The 13,304-nt window shown below is 46.5% G+C and overlaps 1 protein-coding gene across 1 annotated transcript in view; it reads right to left on the bottom strand.

The window, feature by feature from the left end:
- Nucleotides 1-3,958: 3,958 nt before the first annotated feature.
- LOC309545759 (uncharacterized protein) overlaps nt 3,959-13,304 on the bottom strand; it is a 38,716-nt gene continuing 29,370 nt past the window's right edge. The window contains exon 5 of the mRNA XM_082245110.1: nt 3,959-4,193. The gene's annotated coding sequence lies outside the window, so the exon portion shown is untranslated. The remainder of the gene's footprint in view (nt 4,194-13,304) is intronic.

Below are 13,304 nucleotides of genomic sequence, written 5' to 3'. Positions count from 1 at the left end.
TTTTATTTCCATACTTTTACTGTGTGATTATACACTTTTTCTTTTTACCCTTGGGGCATGGAAGGTTTTGGAAGAGTTTGCCGGGCGCTGGGCTTGAAAAAGTTGAGGAGCCACTGCTGCATCCAATATGAATTTAAAAAAAAAAAAAAAAAAAAAAAGCATTGGATTTAGATATACTTTACTCAAGCTGATATACTGGGCTCAGAGCGCCCCCTGCTGACTGCTCTGGTACAGCATAAAATGCCAAATTTCCCAGCTGCCCCTAGGCTGGCATGAGGTGGGATTCCCAACCATTCCCAGAGCCCATGGCAAGAGTATAATGCTTCACATGGCGTCCTCCCCCCATCACTTTCCCAGGATGATGGAATATGTTGATCACACCCCGTATATCAGATTCTACCATCGTTTCTACTAATGGAGGCACAAAGCAAGAAAATCCATTACTGTATACAGAAATTGAGAAATGGGCATTGTCGGGGGAACTGTCATCTTCTGGAGATCTGAGGCCTCCTTTGCTGACCTTCCATGGCTTCTGGCCCTAAATCAGCGCAGTCAGAAGTATTGAAACCAGAGGATACCCATGACAGCTGGGTTAGGAGAATTTTCAGGGGGAGGTCAGTGATTTTTATTTCACTCTGCCCAATATTGATGACATTAAGCCTCTATTCACACCTGAGAATTTAGTTGCGTGATTTCAACAACACTTAAGAAGAAAAATCCCATTATTGGCAATGGCTCCATTTACACCTTGCTGCATGATGTTTGAAGAAGTACGTGAGCTTCTTCGGGGCAGAATCATTCGTTTTTGGCCCCTAGACTTTAATGGGAGAACATGCATTTTTCAGGTGCTTACATTTAAGCCTATGGGACCAAAAAGTGCAGCTACATAGAGTAGAGACAGAGGTGTAACTAGGGTCTCCAGCGCCCCCCTCGAGAAAGAGAGAGTGTTTGACAAAGAGAGACAGAGGGGGAGGGTTTGACAGAGAGATGGGATGACAGAGAGAGAGGGGGGTGACAGAGAGGGAGGAGAGAGAGGGGATGATGGGGAGAGACAGGGGGTGACAGGGAGAGAGAGGGGGTGACAGTGAGAGAGAGAGGGGGTGACAGAGAGTGAGAGGGGGTGACAGAGAGAGAGGGGAGTAACAGGGAGAGAGAGAGGGGGGTGACAGGGAGAGAGAGGGGGTGACAGGGAGAGAGAGAGAGGGGGTGCAGGGAGAGAGAGGGGGGTGACAGAGAGGGAGGAGAGAGAGGGGATGACGGGGAGAGAGATAGAGGGGGGGGTGACAGGGAGAGAGAGAGGGGGGGTGACAGGGAGAGGGGGTGACAGGGAGAGAGGGGAGTAACAGGGAGAGAAAGGGGGGTGACAGGGAGAGAGAGAGGAGGTGACAGGGAGAGAGAGAGAGGGGGTGACAGAAAGAGAGGGGGGTGACAGGGAGAGAGAGAGAGGGGTGACAGGGAGAGAGAGAGGGGGTGACAGGGAGAGAGAGAGGGAGAGAGAGGGGTGTCAGGGAGAGAGAGGGGGTGACAGGGAGAGAGAGAGAGGGGGTGACAGGGAGAGAGAGAGGGGGTGACAGGGAGAGAGAGAGAGGGGGGGTGACAGAGAGAGAGGGGGGTGACAGGGAGAGAGAGAGAGAGGGGTGACAGGGAGAGAGAGAGGGGGTGACAGGGAGAGAGAGAGGGAGAGAGAGGAGTGTCAGGGAGAGAGAGGGGGTGACAGGGAGAGAGAGGGGGGCGCAGGGTGAAAGGAGGAGCGGTAATTCACTGCGTCTGCTACAGTGTTTTTGCGCCCCCCCTCGGCCTGAGCCCCTGGCGGGCGCCGTTCTGGCCAACCCCACGGTACGCCCCTGAGTAGAGATAACTGGCTCTGATCATTGCCTCTAATCGGTTTAGTAAAATTTCAATCGGGATGAGATTTGTTGGAGTTGGAGGGTGAGTTTGCACTTTGGCAACATTAGGTGGAACACTAAGGCCTTTTGGAACATTCAATAAAGCTCCTAAAACCTGAATCTGGTCAAAATGTTGTATTTTGTTCTGGAGAGAGCAGGACGCTATTCTTTACTCTTTCCCCCTATGCAAAACTTAAAAAAGTTTGGCTGGAGTTAGGCATTAAAAACAAAACCGGGACATATTCAGATCTAGCTAAAGGACCTGACTGGCTTATGTGGGAAAACATGGATATTGGGTGACCAGGCCAAACACGCTCGATAGCACCATACAGAGGTCAATAATTGTGGATCATCAGTTACGTCCATTCACCATGAGGACGTGAGTTGGGTAACTGTTATTTAGTATGTAATTATTAAATGTAGAACAGGCTACCCTGGCAGTGGTCAGCAAAGAGCCACCACCACCGCCGTCTCATCCTCATCTGCTGGATATCGATGATTGCATCTTTATGTGGTCATTTTGAGACCCTTTGGATACATACCCCCTGGGCTGCTTGCTAAGGTAGGTAGGTTGCAGATAGCTTTTTCTGTTCAGACCTCAACCAAACGGCACTGAATCCCCGAATCAGTGCTACCAGTTCCAGCACGACGCGCTTCAAATCCGACAAGTGATTGGTAGTGTTCAGGCAAAGACCAGAAGTAGCTAAACCAGAGGATGGCCAAAGAGAACTGGGTTTGGATGATTTTCGGGGAAAGGTTAGTGATACTTATTTCATTCAGCCCAATATTCATGAGCCCCCATTCACACCCTGCGTGTTTTTCAAAACTTCGCCAACACTCAAGATGAAAAATTACACATTGGATCTGTTCACACTTTTGACGTATAAAGTTCAAAAAAGCTTCTTCGGGGTAGAATCGTGTGTTTTTTTTGTGCCTATAGAATTTAATAGGAGCTGGAAAAAACGTGCTTACGTATGTTTTTTTGGAGCTCACAAGTCTAGAGGGCCAAAAACATTTGATTCTTCTATACTACAAATCACACAAAGTCTCTAATGCCTAGTACACACGCAACGATTATCGGCCGACCGTTCGTCCGACTTTTGTCCATGACTCTACTTCTGAAGTGATGTCATGTGCTGGTTTACTTTCAGTGTGTTTTTTCTTCTCTGAGCATTCCCAGTCTTGCTCATCAGATTTTTGTCTGCCGAAATCTGTACTGACTGACGGAAAATCGGCCGTTGTGTTGACGGCCAACAAAAATTTTATAGCCTGCACACCTGATTTTTTTTGGCCGAAAAGTCGGAGTCAGTTGTCGAAAGCATCATACTAACAAGCCGAAAATCGGCAGATCGGACGTTGGCCGAAAATTCACGGCCAATAATCGTTGCGTGTGTACGAGGCATAAATCACCTGGCTATGCTCATGCTAAGTGTGGTCATTTGTCATTGCTGTAGAATATGGTGGAGCGGGATGATGGCCACACACTAGCTGACCGTGAATACAAATGCAGCCACACTTTTCACAGATTTATTTGTATCATTTATCATTTTCCTTCCACTTCACAATTATGTGCCACTTTGTGTAGGTCTATCACATAAAATCCCAAAAAAATGCATTTACGTTTTTGGTTGTAACTTGACAAAATGTGGAAAATGTCAAGGGGTGTGAATACTTTTGCAAGGCGCTGTATGGATAGACATTCCAGGGACAAGCACCGTCACTGATAACTAATTTGAAATTCCCCTCCTGATATGAAATCAGATTGAACAGAGGAGGGGGGGAAGGAAGAAACTAGAGTCACCCGCACCGGTTCATCAACCACAGCATGGACCAACACGGGACAAAGTACTCCATGCACTATGGAGGGAACATTGAAGTGATACTTCCTCTTTAAGGAGTATTTTGTGAAGGACTGCGGCAGATGCATGCGGTGCATTAAAGGAACAGCGTCACCCTTTTGAGTTTTTATTAATAACAGAAGGCACTTTTATTGTCGGTGGGATTTATGTAACTTTCGCATACTGATGATGATGATGATGTATAAACTGTGACTGTTTTAGTATGTGAGAAGTTCTGCAATACTTCAGGTTGTCAGTAAAAAATAAAAAGTCAATTATATGAAGTTCCATTAGTAGTCATGGGGGGGAGCAGTTGCCAAAGCTTGTCCTGAGCATACAAGGCACCACCTCGCCAGGCTGGAAGTCTCTGCTCCTCCAATACAAGCCATCCTTCTTCCATGATGCTCAGTGCTGCACCATCCCTGAGGTCACACCACGACTCTCCACCATGGCGATTCTGCTTCAGGACCTGTAAATACAGATATTGGTGAGTCTGATATCAATAAACCTGTCCTTCCCCAGTTATGAAACTTACCAGACACCCCACCAACCATGACCACCACCCTACTTATCACTCAACACACCACAACCCTTCCCCAAGCCCGCCACCCACTATGACCACCACCCCCCCCCCCCCAACCACTCAATCCACCACCATCATCCCTCCCCGAGCCTCCCACCGACAACCAACCATGACAACCGCCCCCTCCACCAACCACTCAATCCACCACCACCAACCATGACCACCACTTCTCCCCAACCCCTCAACCCACCACCATGACCACCAACACTCCTCCCTAATCACTTAACCCACCACCACCCCTCCCCGAGCCTCCCACCCATCACCAACAATGACCACCACCACCCCTCCCCAACCACTCAATCCCCCACCATCACCCCTCCCCGAGCCTTACACCCACCCACCACCAACCATGACCGCCCCCCCCCCCCCAACCACTCAATCCACCACCATCATCCCTCCCCGAGCCTCCCACCCACCACCAACCATGACAACCACCCCCTCCCCAACCACTCAATCCACCACCATCACCAACCCTCCCACCCACCACCAACCATGACCACCACTCGTCCCCAACCCCTCAACCCACCACCATGACCACCACCACTCCTCCCTAATCACTTAACCCACCACCATCCCTCCCCGAGCCTCCCACCCATCACCAACAATGACCACCACCCCTCCCCAACCACTCAAACCACCACCATCATCCCTCCCCGAGCATACCACCCACCCACCACCAACCATGACCACCACCCCCTCCCCAACCACCCAATCCATCCCCACCAACCATGACCACCACTCCTCCCCAACCCCTTAACCCACCACCACCCCTCCCTGAGCCTCCCACCCACCATGCCCACCACCCCAACCCAACCACTCATTCCACTCCAGCACCAACTCTCCCCGAGCCTCTCACCCACCACGACCACCACCCCTCCCCAACCATTTAATCCACCACCATCCCTAAGCCTCCCACCCCTCCCCAACCACTCAACCTACCACCATCACCACCCCTCCATGATCACTCAACCCACCACCACCCCTCCCCAAGTCTCCCACCCACCACCAACTATGACCACCACCCCTCCCCAACCACTCAATCCACCACCATCACCTACCCCCCCCCCCTGAGCCTCCAACCCCTCCCCAACCACTCAACCTACCACCATCACCCCTCCCTAATCACTCAACCAACCACCACCCTTCCCCAAGTCTCCCATCCACCACCCCTCCTGTACCACTCAATCTACCATCACCACCACTCCCCAACCACTAAACCTACCAACATCACCACCACCCCTCCCTAATCACTCAACCCCCCACCACCCCTCCCCGAGTCTCCCCCCCCCCACCATCAACCATGACCACCACCCCTCCCTGACCACTCAATTCACCACCATCACTGCTCCCCGAGCCTCCCACCCACCACCAACCATGACTATCCCCCCTCCCAAACCACTCAATCCACCACCATCCTCAAGCTTCCCACTCACCACAAACCATGACCACCACCCTCCACAACCACTCAACCCAACACTACCCATCCAGGAGGCCTTCCACCCACCACCAACCATGATTTGTCCTGTTTAACATTATTCTGCTACAAAGACTTACTAGGGATGCATTAATATATCGGCCACCAAATATCACTGGCTGAAAATAGGGTTATTGGCGTTTTGCCGATAGAGTTATCGGTGGCAATAATGGCTGATAATAGGGTTATCAGTGCCGATAATGACCGAAGATCGGTTTATATTTACCGATACAAGAAAAAAAAAAGTGTGCCGATAATGGCTGACAAAAATTATCGGCCGAAAAACAGGGTTTTTGGTGCCGGTAATGGCTGAAAATAAATTCATATTAATTCATATTCATTATATTAATTAAAAAGCTGAATATAATACATTTAAATAGAAAAAAATATTAAAAAAAACAAAACACAAAAAAAAACTGTCCATTTCATTTTTCGGTATTCGGCCAAGTGGATCCTGAATTTTTAATTTTGGTACGAGGATTTTCATATCGATGCACCCCAAAGAATTACAAATATGAAATAAAAGATTTTTTTTCTTCAATTTTGCACTTTTTCATTTTGCGGGGAACAAATCATCAAAACAAAAAAAAAAATGAAAAAAAAAAAAAATTTTATATTCATGGTTAGAAAAAGAAGAAGAAAAAAAAAAAAGTAAGTTAACCCTTTCATGCCTGAGCGTAAAAAAAAAATCTCACTCCCTTAAACCAGTTTTGCAACTTTGGCATGTGTAAATCTTTAAATAACATTGCAACTACTCTGTGTATACCAGCCAAATATTCCTTGTGTTTTTTTTTTTTTTTCAGGACAAACTGGACTTTCATTTGGTGGTAAATGGAAATGGATATCTCCAGAGACACTCGTGAACAAAATTTGACCATGGAAATGGATATCTCCAGAGACACTCGTGAACAAAATTTGACCATATTTTTCCTCTAAGAGAATAATTCTTGTATCAGCTCCATCTAGTGGCCAAAATAAGGTATAGTTGTCTGAAATGCCTCAATGAGAACATTTACCACATTTTGGCCAGCAGATGGAGCTGATTCAGAAATTAATTTATTGAAAAGAAAAAAAAAAAAGAAATAGGAGAAAAGTTTGTCCAGCTTGTAGGAAGGTTTCTGACATTCAGCCAATTACTAATGTTATAAATAGTCCCCTAACTGCCCAGCCTAGGCCAGAAAGCAGAAATTCAATAAAGACGTATAAATAATATATATTCATTATTAATAATAAAATATAATAAAGAAAGACAGGCTGTGTAGGGCCCGGGTGTGGGGGTCCAACACTAAGACTGTGTTTCATAAAGATAGGAGGAGAGAAAAGGGGGGAAAAGAATTTGGAAATGGGAAGAGGAAGAGAAGAGGGGGGAGGGAAGGGGGGGGGGAGGAAAGACATAAAAGGGGGGAAAAAAAGGGGGGGGAAAGGGAATGGGAACGGGGGAAGAAGGGGAGGCAGGGACGTAGTGGGAAACAAGAAAAAGGGGAAAAGAAAAAGAGGAAAAAATGTGGAGGGCTGGTGGGATTTTTGAGCGGTACTGTAGCTAGTTATAGATAAACAACATAAGTATAAAAAATACAAATTTTATTATTGTCTTAAAAACAGAAGAGACATAGTGTAGAACATATAATGTTAAAATGCAGAGCAGTATATCAAATACATACAGATATTGTCTTGTAGGCACATACAATATAACATACAAAGACCGGTGATTCAGAAAACACCGGGTATCAACCCAACATGTTTCGCGGTCTCAATGATCCGCTTCTTCAGGGGTATTTTTGTTATGTAATAGGTAGATTTGCCTTGAAGTTCCTGTGTAACAGAGAATATACAATAAGAATAATACAATGAAAGTTAATGCACAGGAGAATCGTTAACAGCCACATGCACCCCAGGTGTCTCGTGTCTCCATCAACCCACACATGCATAGGTAGCCACCCAGTGAACGCCTCACCCACGGATGTGGAGGGGGTTTAAACATGCAGCGAGCGATAGGTATAGGGTAATTATAAGTGAGTCATCGGGAGATGTATACCATTGAGATACCTGTATGCAAGGAATAATTGCTTTCTGCTTAGAATGCCTGTACGGCTGTAGCCAATCAGCGTGACACTTGTCGTGTCTTTCTCTGTGGAACATAGAGGTTTGTAATAAGATGTTATGTTGAAAGAAAAGCAGCCCCTATAAGGGGGATGTGGGACTGGGTGACACAATAATAAGACTGGACTTACCAAACCTCCATATGCATGTATTGTACCATAGCTACACTAGGAAGGCACCATGGCTGGTGCCCTCTTAGGGGTACCAAGAGCCTGCATTGGGAGCTTTAATGTTGGAAAGACAGAGTGTATTGATCTCCTGTAGGGGGAGCTCTCCCCTGGAGTAAACGACACTGAAGCGTCTGGATAGAGGAGGAAAGCATAAGACACACGTCTATTATGAGAAAGTCTCAGAATGGCATGTAGATGTCTATCAAAATGGTAAGGCTCCGCGGTACTTACCATGTGTGTGTCTGATGGCGAGAGCCCCGGCATCTGCAAGGGCAACGCCCGCTCGCCGCTATTTGAGCGTCCCCTCAACCCGGCGCGCAAGCGCACATCCGGGCGGAAGTGACGCGTGTACGTCGGGCCAGGTCCCTAACGGCGCACTCCTGGGAACGGAGCATGCGCCGTGCTGCGTAGTGGTCAGCCGCAATCACAGCTGTACGCAGCCACATGATCGGATGTAGGCGGGAACGTTTCCCAACATCTCGGTGAGCCCAGGGACCACACATCCGTTGGGAGTGCCGGGTATTGCCGCCCCCTGCAGTTCAAGTGATGGATGACAGGAGACTTTTCCTCCTCTATCCAGACGCTTCAGTGTCGTTTACTCCAGGGGAGAGCTCCCCCTACAGGAGATCAATACCCTCTGTCTTTCCAACATTAAAGCTCCCAATGCAGGCTCTTAGTACCCCTAAGAGGGCACCAGCCATGGTGCCTTCCTAGCGTAGCTATGGTACAATACATGCATATGGAGGTTTGGTAAGTCCAGTCTTATTTTTGTGTCACCCAGTCCCACATCCCCCTTATAGGGGCTGCTTTTCTTTCAACATAACATCTTATTACAAACCTCTATGTTCCACAGAGAAAGACACGACAAGTGTCACGCTGATTGGCTACAGCCAGGCATTCTAAGCAGAAAGCAATTATTCCTTGCATACAGGTATCTCAATGGTATACATCTCCCGATGACTCACTTATAATTACCCTATACCTATCGCTCGCTGCATGTTTAAACCCCCTCCACATCCGTGGGTGAGGCGTTCACTGGGTGGCTACCTATGCATGTGTGGGTTGATGGAGACACGAGACACCTGGGGTGCATGTGGCTGTTAACGATTCTCCTGTGCATTAACTTTCATTGTATTATTCTTATTGTATATTCTCTGTTACACAGGAACTTCAAGGCAAATCTACCTATTACATAACAAAAATACCCCTGAAGAAGCGGATCATTGAGACCGCGAAACATGTTGGGTTGATACCCGGTGTTTTCTGAATCACCGGTCTTTGTATGTTATATTGTATGTGCCTACAAGACAATATCTGTATGTATTTGATATACTGCTCTGCATTTTAACATTATATGTTCTACACTATGTCTCTTCTGTTTTTAAGACAATAATAAAATTTTTATTTTTTATACTTATGTTGTTTATCTATAACTAGCTACAGTACCGCTCAAAAATTCCACCAGCCCTCCACATTTTTTCCTCCTTTTCCTCTTTTTCTTTTCCCCTTTTTCTTGTTTCCCACTACGTCCCTGCCTCCCCTTCTTCCCCTGTTCCCATTCCCTTTCCCCCCCCCTTTTTTGTCTTTCCTCCCCTCCCCCCCTTCCCTCCCCCCTCTTCTCTTCCTCTTTCCATTTCCCAATTCTTTTCCCCCCTTTTCTCTCCTCCTATCTTTATGAAACACAGTCTTAGTGTTGGACCCCCACACCCGGGCCCTACACAGCCTGTCTTTCTTTATTAGTTCAACAGGGATGTTGGTACTTTTATATGTTTATACAACAAACACCCATCTTCTTAATAATAAAATATATTAAATATTAACAATTTTAATAATCCTTTTTTTTTACATTTGTGTAAGAGGGGGGCAAAATTAAAAATTAAATTTCCACTTTAATTAGTGCTGATTAGGTGGTTAGGGTAAAATAAATGTTAATAAGGGGTTTATTCGAAACAAATTTGAAAAAAAAAATGTATTAATATAAAAAATAACTGTATAAAATTGTATCAACCCAAGAAAGTAATGTATGTTGTTGTGTACGGTGCATTGGATGCGATATGAGATACCTCCGTAGAAGGATCAGAGATCCCGTCTATGGAAGTCAGGGTATATCTCATGTCCTAGGGTGACAACACTCATGCACTATCTATGGAGGAGCAGCACTGTCACCCTAGGAAGGGATTACAGAACATCTCCCCTCTCCTCATATAGTACAATGAGTGAGCGTTGTCACCCTAAGCCAGGAAGTGTGTTACTGGCCGGAACAGAAGGCAAAAAAAGAAAGAAGGCCTAAAAAAGAAAACGAATGCAGCCATCACATCTAAGGACCGGTAAGCTGCAATGTAGGACATTTTTGTTTGTCTTTAGATACTCTTTAAAGGAAATCTTCTGTAGCTCAGGAATAAGTAGGCAGCCGTTCCTTGCAAGTGAGGAGTTTTCATCTCACTGCTGGCATACTTCTTCCAGATTAGGAGTGTTTGGAGAGCCAGGAAACTAGCATTTTCAGAAGAAAAAGCCAGAAGCCCTCATAATACTATCAGGCGAGTCCTTTATACAGCAATGCAGATCCCATGCTCTGTTATACAGATTACCACCAAGGAGGGGAAATTACAGATTTGCACTTTGCATCAATATATAGAAAATCTCATTTATTTGTACACAGATATACAAACACCTCCGACACGTTTCGTGGCTTTTTTTTACCGCTTCTTCAGAAATGGCAGGCAGATGTTTTTCTTTGCCAGATTTAATCTTACTTGTAAATTGGAGTCGTATATTCGCTTGCAAATGTAATTAAAAAAATGTCTTCTTATTGGATCAAATACACCATGGTAAGGGTTTCTGCATAATTCACACAATGTGGTGGTGAACGTGTTTTTCTTTCTATCGTGCCAAGCCCCGTTTATAGCCAAACCCTTCCAAATGAGACACCCAAGTAGGTCTAGATCCAGATCTCGGGCCAATTGGGATATCCAAGTAGGTCTAGATCCAGGTCTGTGCCAATTGAGACACCCAAGTAGGTCTAGGTCCAATTGGGACACCCAATTAGGTCTAGGTCCAATTGGGACACCCAAGTAGGTCTAGATCCAGGTCTAGTTTCAATTGGGACATCCAAGTAGGTCTATATTCCAGGTCTATGTCCAATTGGGTCACCCAAGTAGGTCTAGGTCCAATTGGGACACCTAAATAGGTCTAGATCCTGGTATAGGTTCAATTGGCACACCCATTTAGGTCTAGGTCCAATTGGGACACCCAAGTAGGTCTAGATCCAGGTCTAGGGCCAATTGGGAAATCCAAGTAGGTCTAGATGCATGTCTATGTCTAATTAAGACACCCAAGTAGGTCTAGGTCCAGTTGGGACACCCAAGTAGGTCTAGATCCAATTCGGACACCCAATTAGGTCTAGATCCAGGTCTAGGTCCAATTGGACATCCAAGTAGGTCTAGGTCCAATTGGGACACCCAACTAGGTCTAGATTTAGGTCTAGGGCCAATTGGGAAATCAAAGTAGGTCTAAATGAAGGTCTACATCCAATTAAGACACCCAAGTAGGTCTAGGTCCAATTGAGACACCCAGGTAGGTCTAGATCCAGGTCTAGGTCCAATTGGGACATCCAAGTAGGTCTATATTCCAGGTCTAGGTCCAACTGGGACACCCAAGTAGGTCTAGGTCCAACTGGGACACCTAAATAGGTCTAGATCCAGGTATAGTCCCAATTGGGACACCTAAGTAGGTCTAGATCCAGGTCTAGGGCCAATTGGAACATCCAAGTAGGTCTAGATGCAGGTCTACGTCCAACTGAGACACCCAAGTAGGTCTAGGTTCAATTGGGACATCCAAGTAGGTCTAGATCCAGGTCTAGGTCCAATTGAGACAACCAAGTAGGTCCAGGTCCAATTGGGACATCCAAATAGGTCTAGATCCAGGTCTAGGTCCAATTGAGACACCCAAGTAGGTTTAGGTCCCGGGCTATGTCCAATTGGGACACCCAAGTAGGTCTAGGTCCAATTGGGACACCAGGAAAAGCCAGCATCCCTCATATTACTCTCAGACAGGCGAGTCCTTTAAGCAGTAAAAAAAATTTATTAATGTAAAAGGGAACATTGCACACCCCATGCTCTGTTATACAGATTACCACCAAGGAGGGGAGAATTTACAAATTGGCACATTGCATCAATATATGGAAAATCTCATTCATATTTGTACACAGATATACAAACACCTCCGGCAGGTTTCGTGGCTTTTTTGACCGCTTCTTTGCCAGATTTATCTTACTTGCACACTGGAGTCGTTGTATATCGGCTTGCAAATATATTTGAATTCTTCTACAGTAACTGGAACAAATACACTATGGTAAGGGTTTCTGCATAATTCACACACTGTAGTTTTAGAAGTGTTTTTCTTTCTACTGTGCAAGCCCCTTTCATGGCCAAACTCATCCAATTGGGACACCCAAGTAGGTCTAGATCCAGGTCTAGGTTCAATTGAGACAGGTAGGTTTAGCTCTAGGTCCAGTTGGGACACCAAAGTAGGTCTAGGTCCGACCGGGACACACAAGCAGGTCTAGGTCCAAGCGGGACAAACAAGCAGGTCTAGGTCCAAGCGGGACACTGAAGCAGGTCTAGGTCCAAGCGGGACACACAAGCACGTCTAGGTCCAAGCAGGACACACAAGCAGGTCTAGGTCCAAGCGGGACACACAAGCAGGTCTAGGTCCAAGCGGGACACACAAGCAGGTCTAGGTCCAAGCGGGACACACAAGCAGGTCTAGGTCCAAGCGGGACACACAAGCAGGTCTAGGTCCAAGCGGCACACACAAGCAGGTCTAGGTCCAAGCGGCACACACAAGCAGGTCTAAGTCCAAGCGGGACACACAAGCAGGTCTAGGTCCAAGCGGGACACACAAGCAGGTCTAGGTCCAAGCGGGACACACAAGTAGGTCTAGATCCAAGCGGGACACACAAGTAGATCTAGGTCCAAGCGGGACACACAAGTAGGTCTAGGTCCAACCGGGACACCCAAGTAGGTTTAGGTCCAATCGGGCACCCAAGAAGGTCTGGATCCAATTGGGACACCCAAGTAGGTCTGGGTCCAAATGGGACATCCAAGTGGGTCTGGGTCCAATTGGGACACCCAAGTAGATCTAGGTCCCCACTAGAGTTCACCTCACTTTCTATCCTGGGAATCACACAGGAAGTGAAAAGATCTCCCCAGCAAGAAAATTTCCTAATTATGGCTCTAACTCAGCCTCTCTGAA

This window comes from Pelophylax lessonae, assembly GCF_965119305.1.
Source record: "Pelophylax lessonae genome assembly, chromosome: 2".
NCBI classification, from domain to species: domain Eukaryota; kingdom Metazoa; phylum Chordata; class Amphibia; order Anura; family Ranidae; genus Pelophylax; species Pelophylax lessonae.
This window is presented reverse-complemented; position numbering and strand designations above follow the sequence as displayed.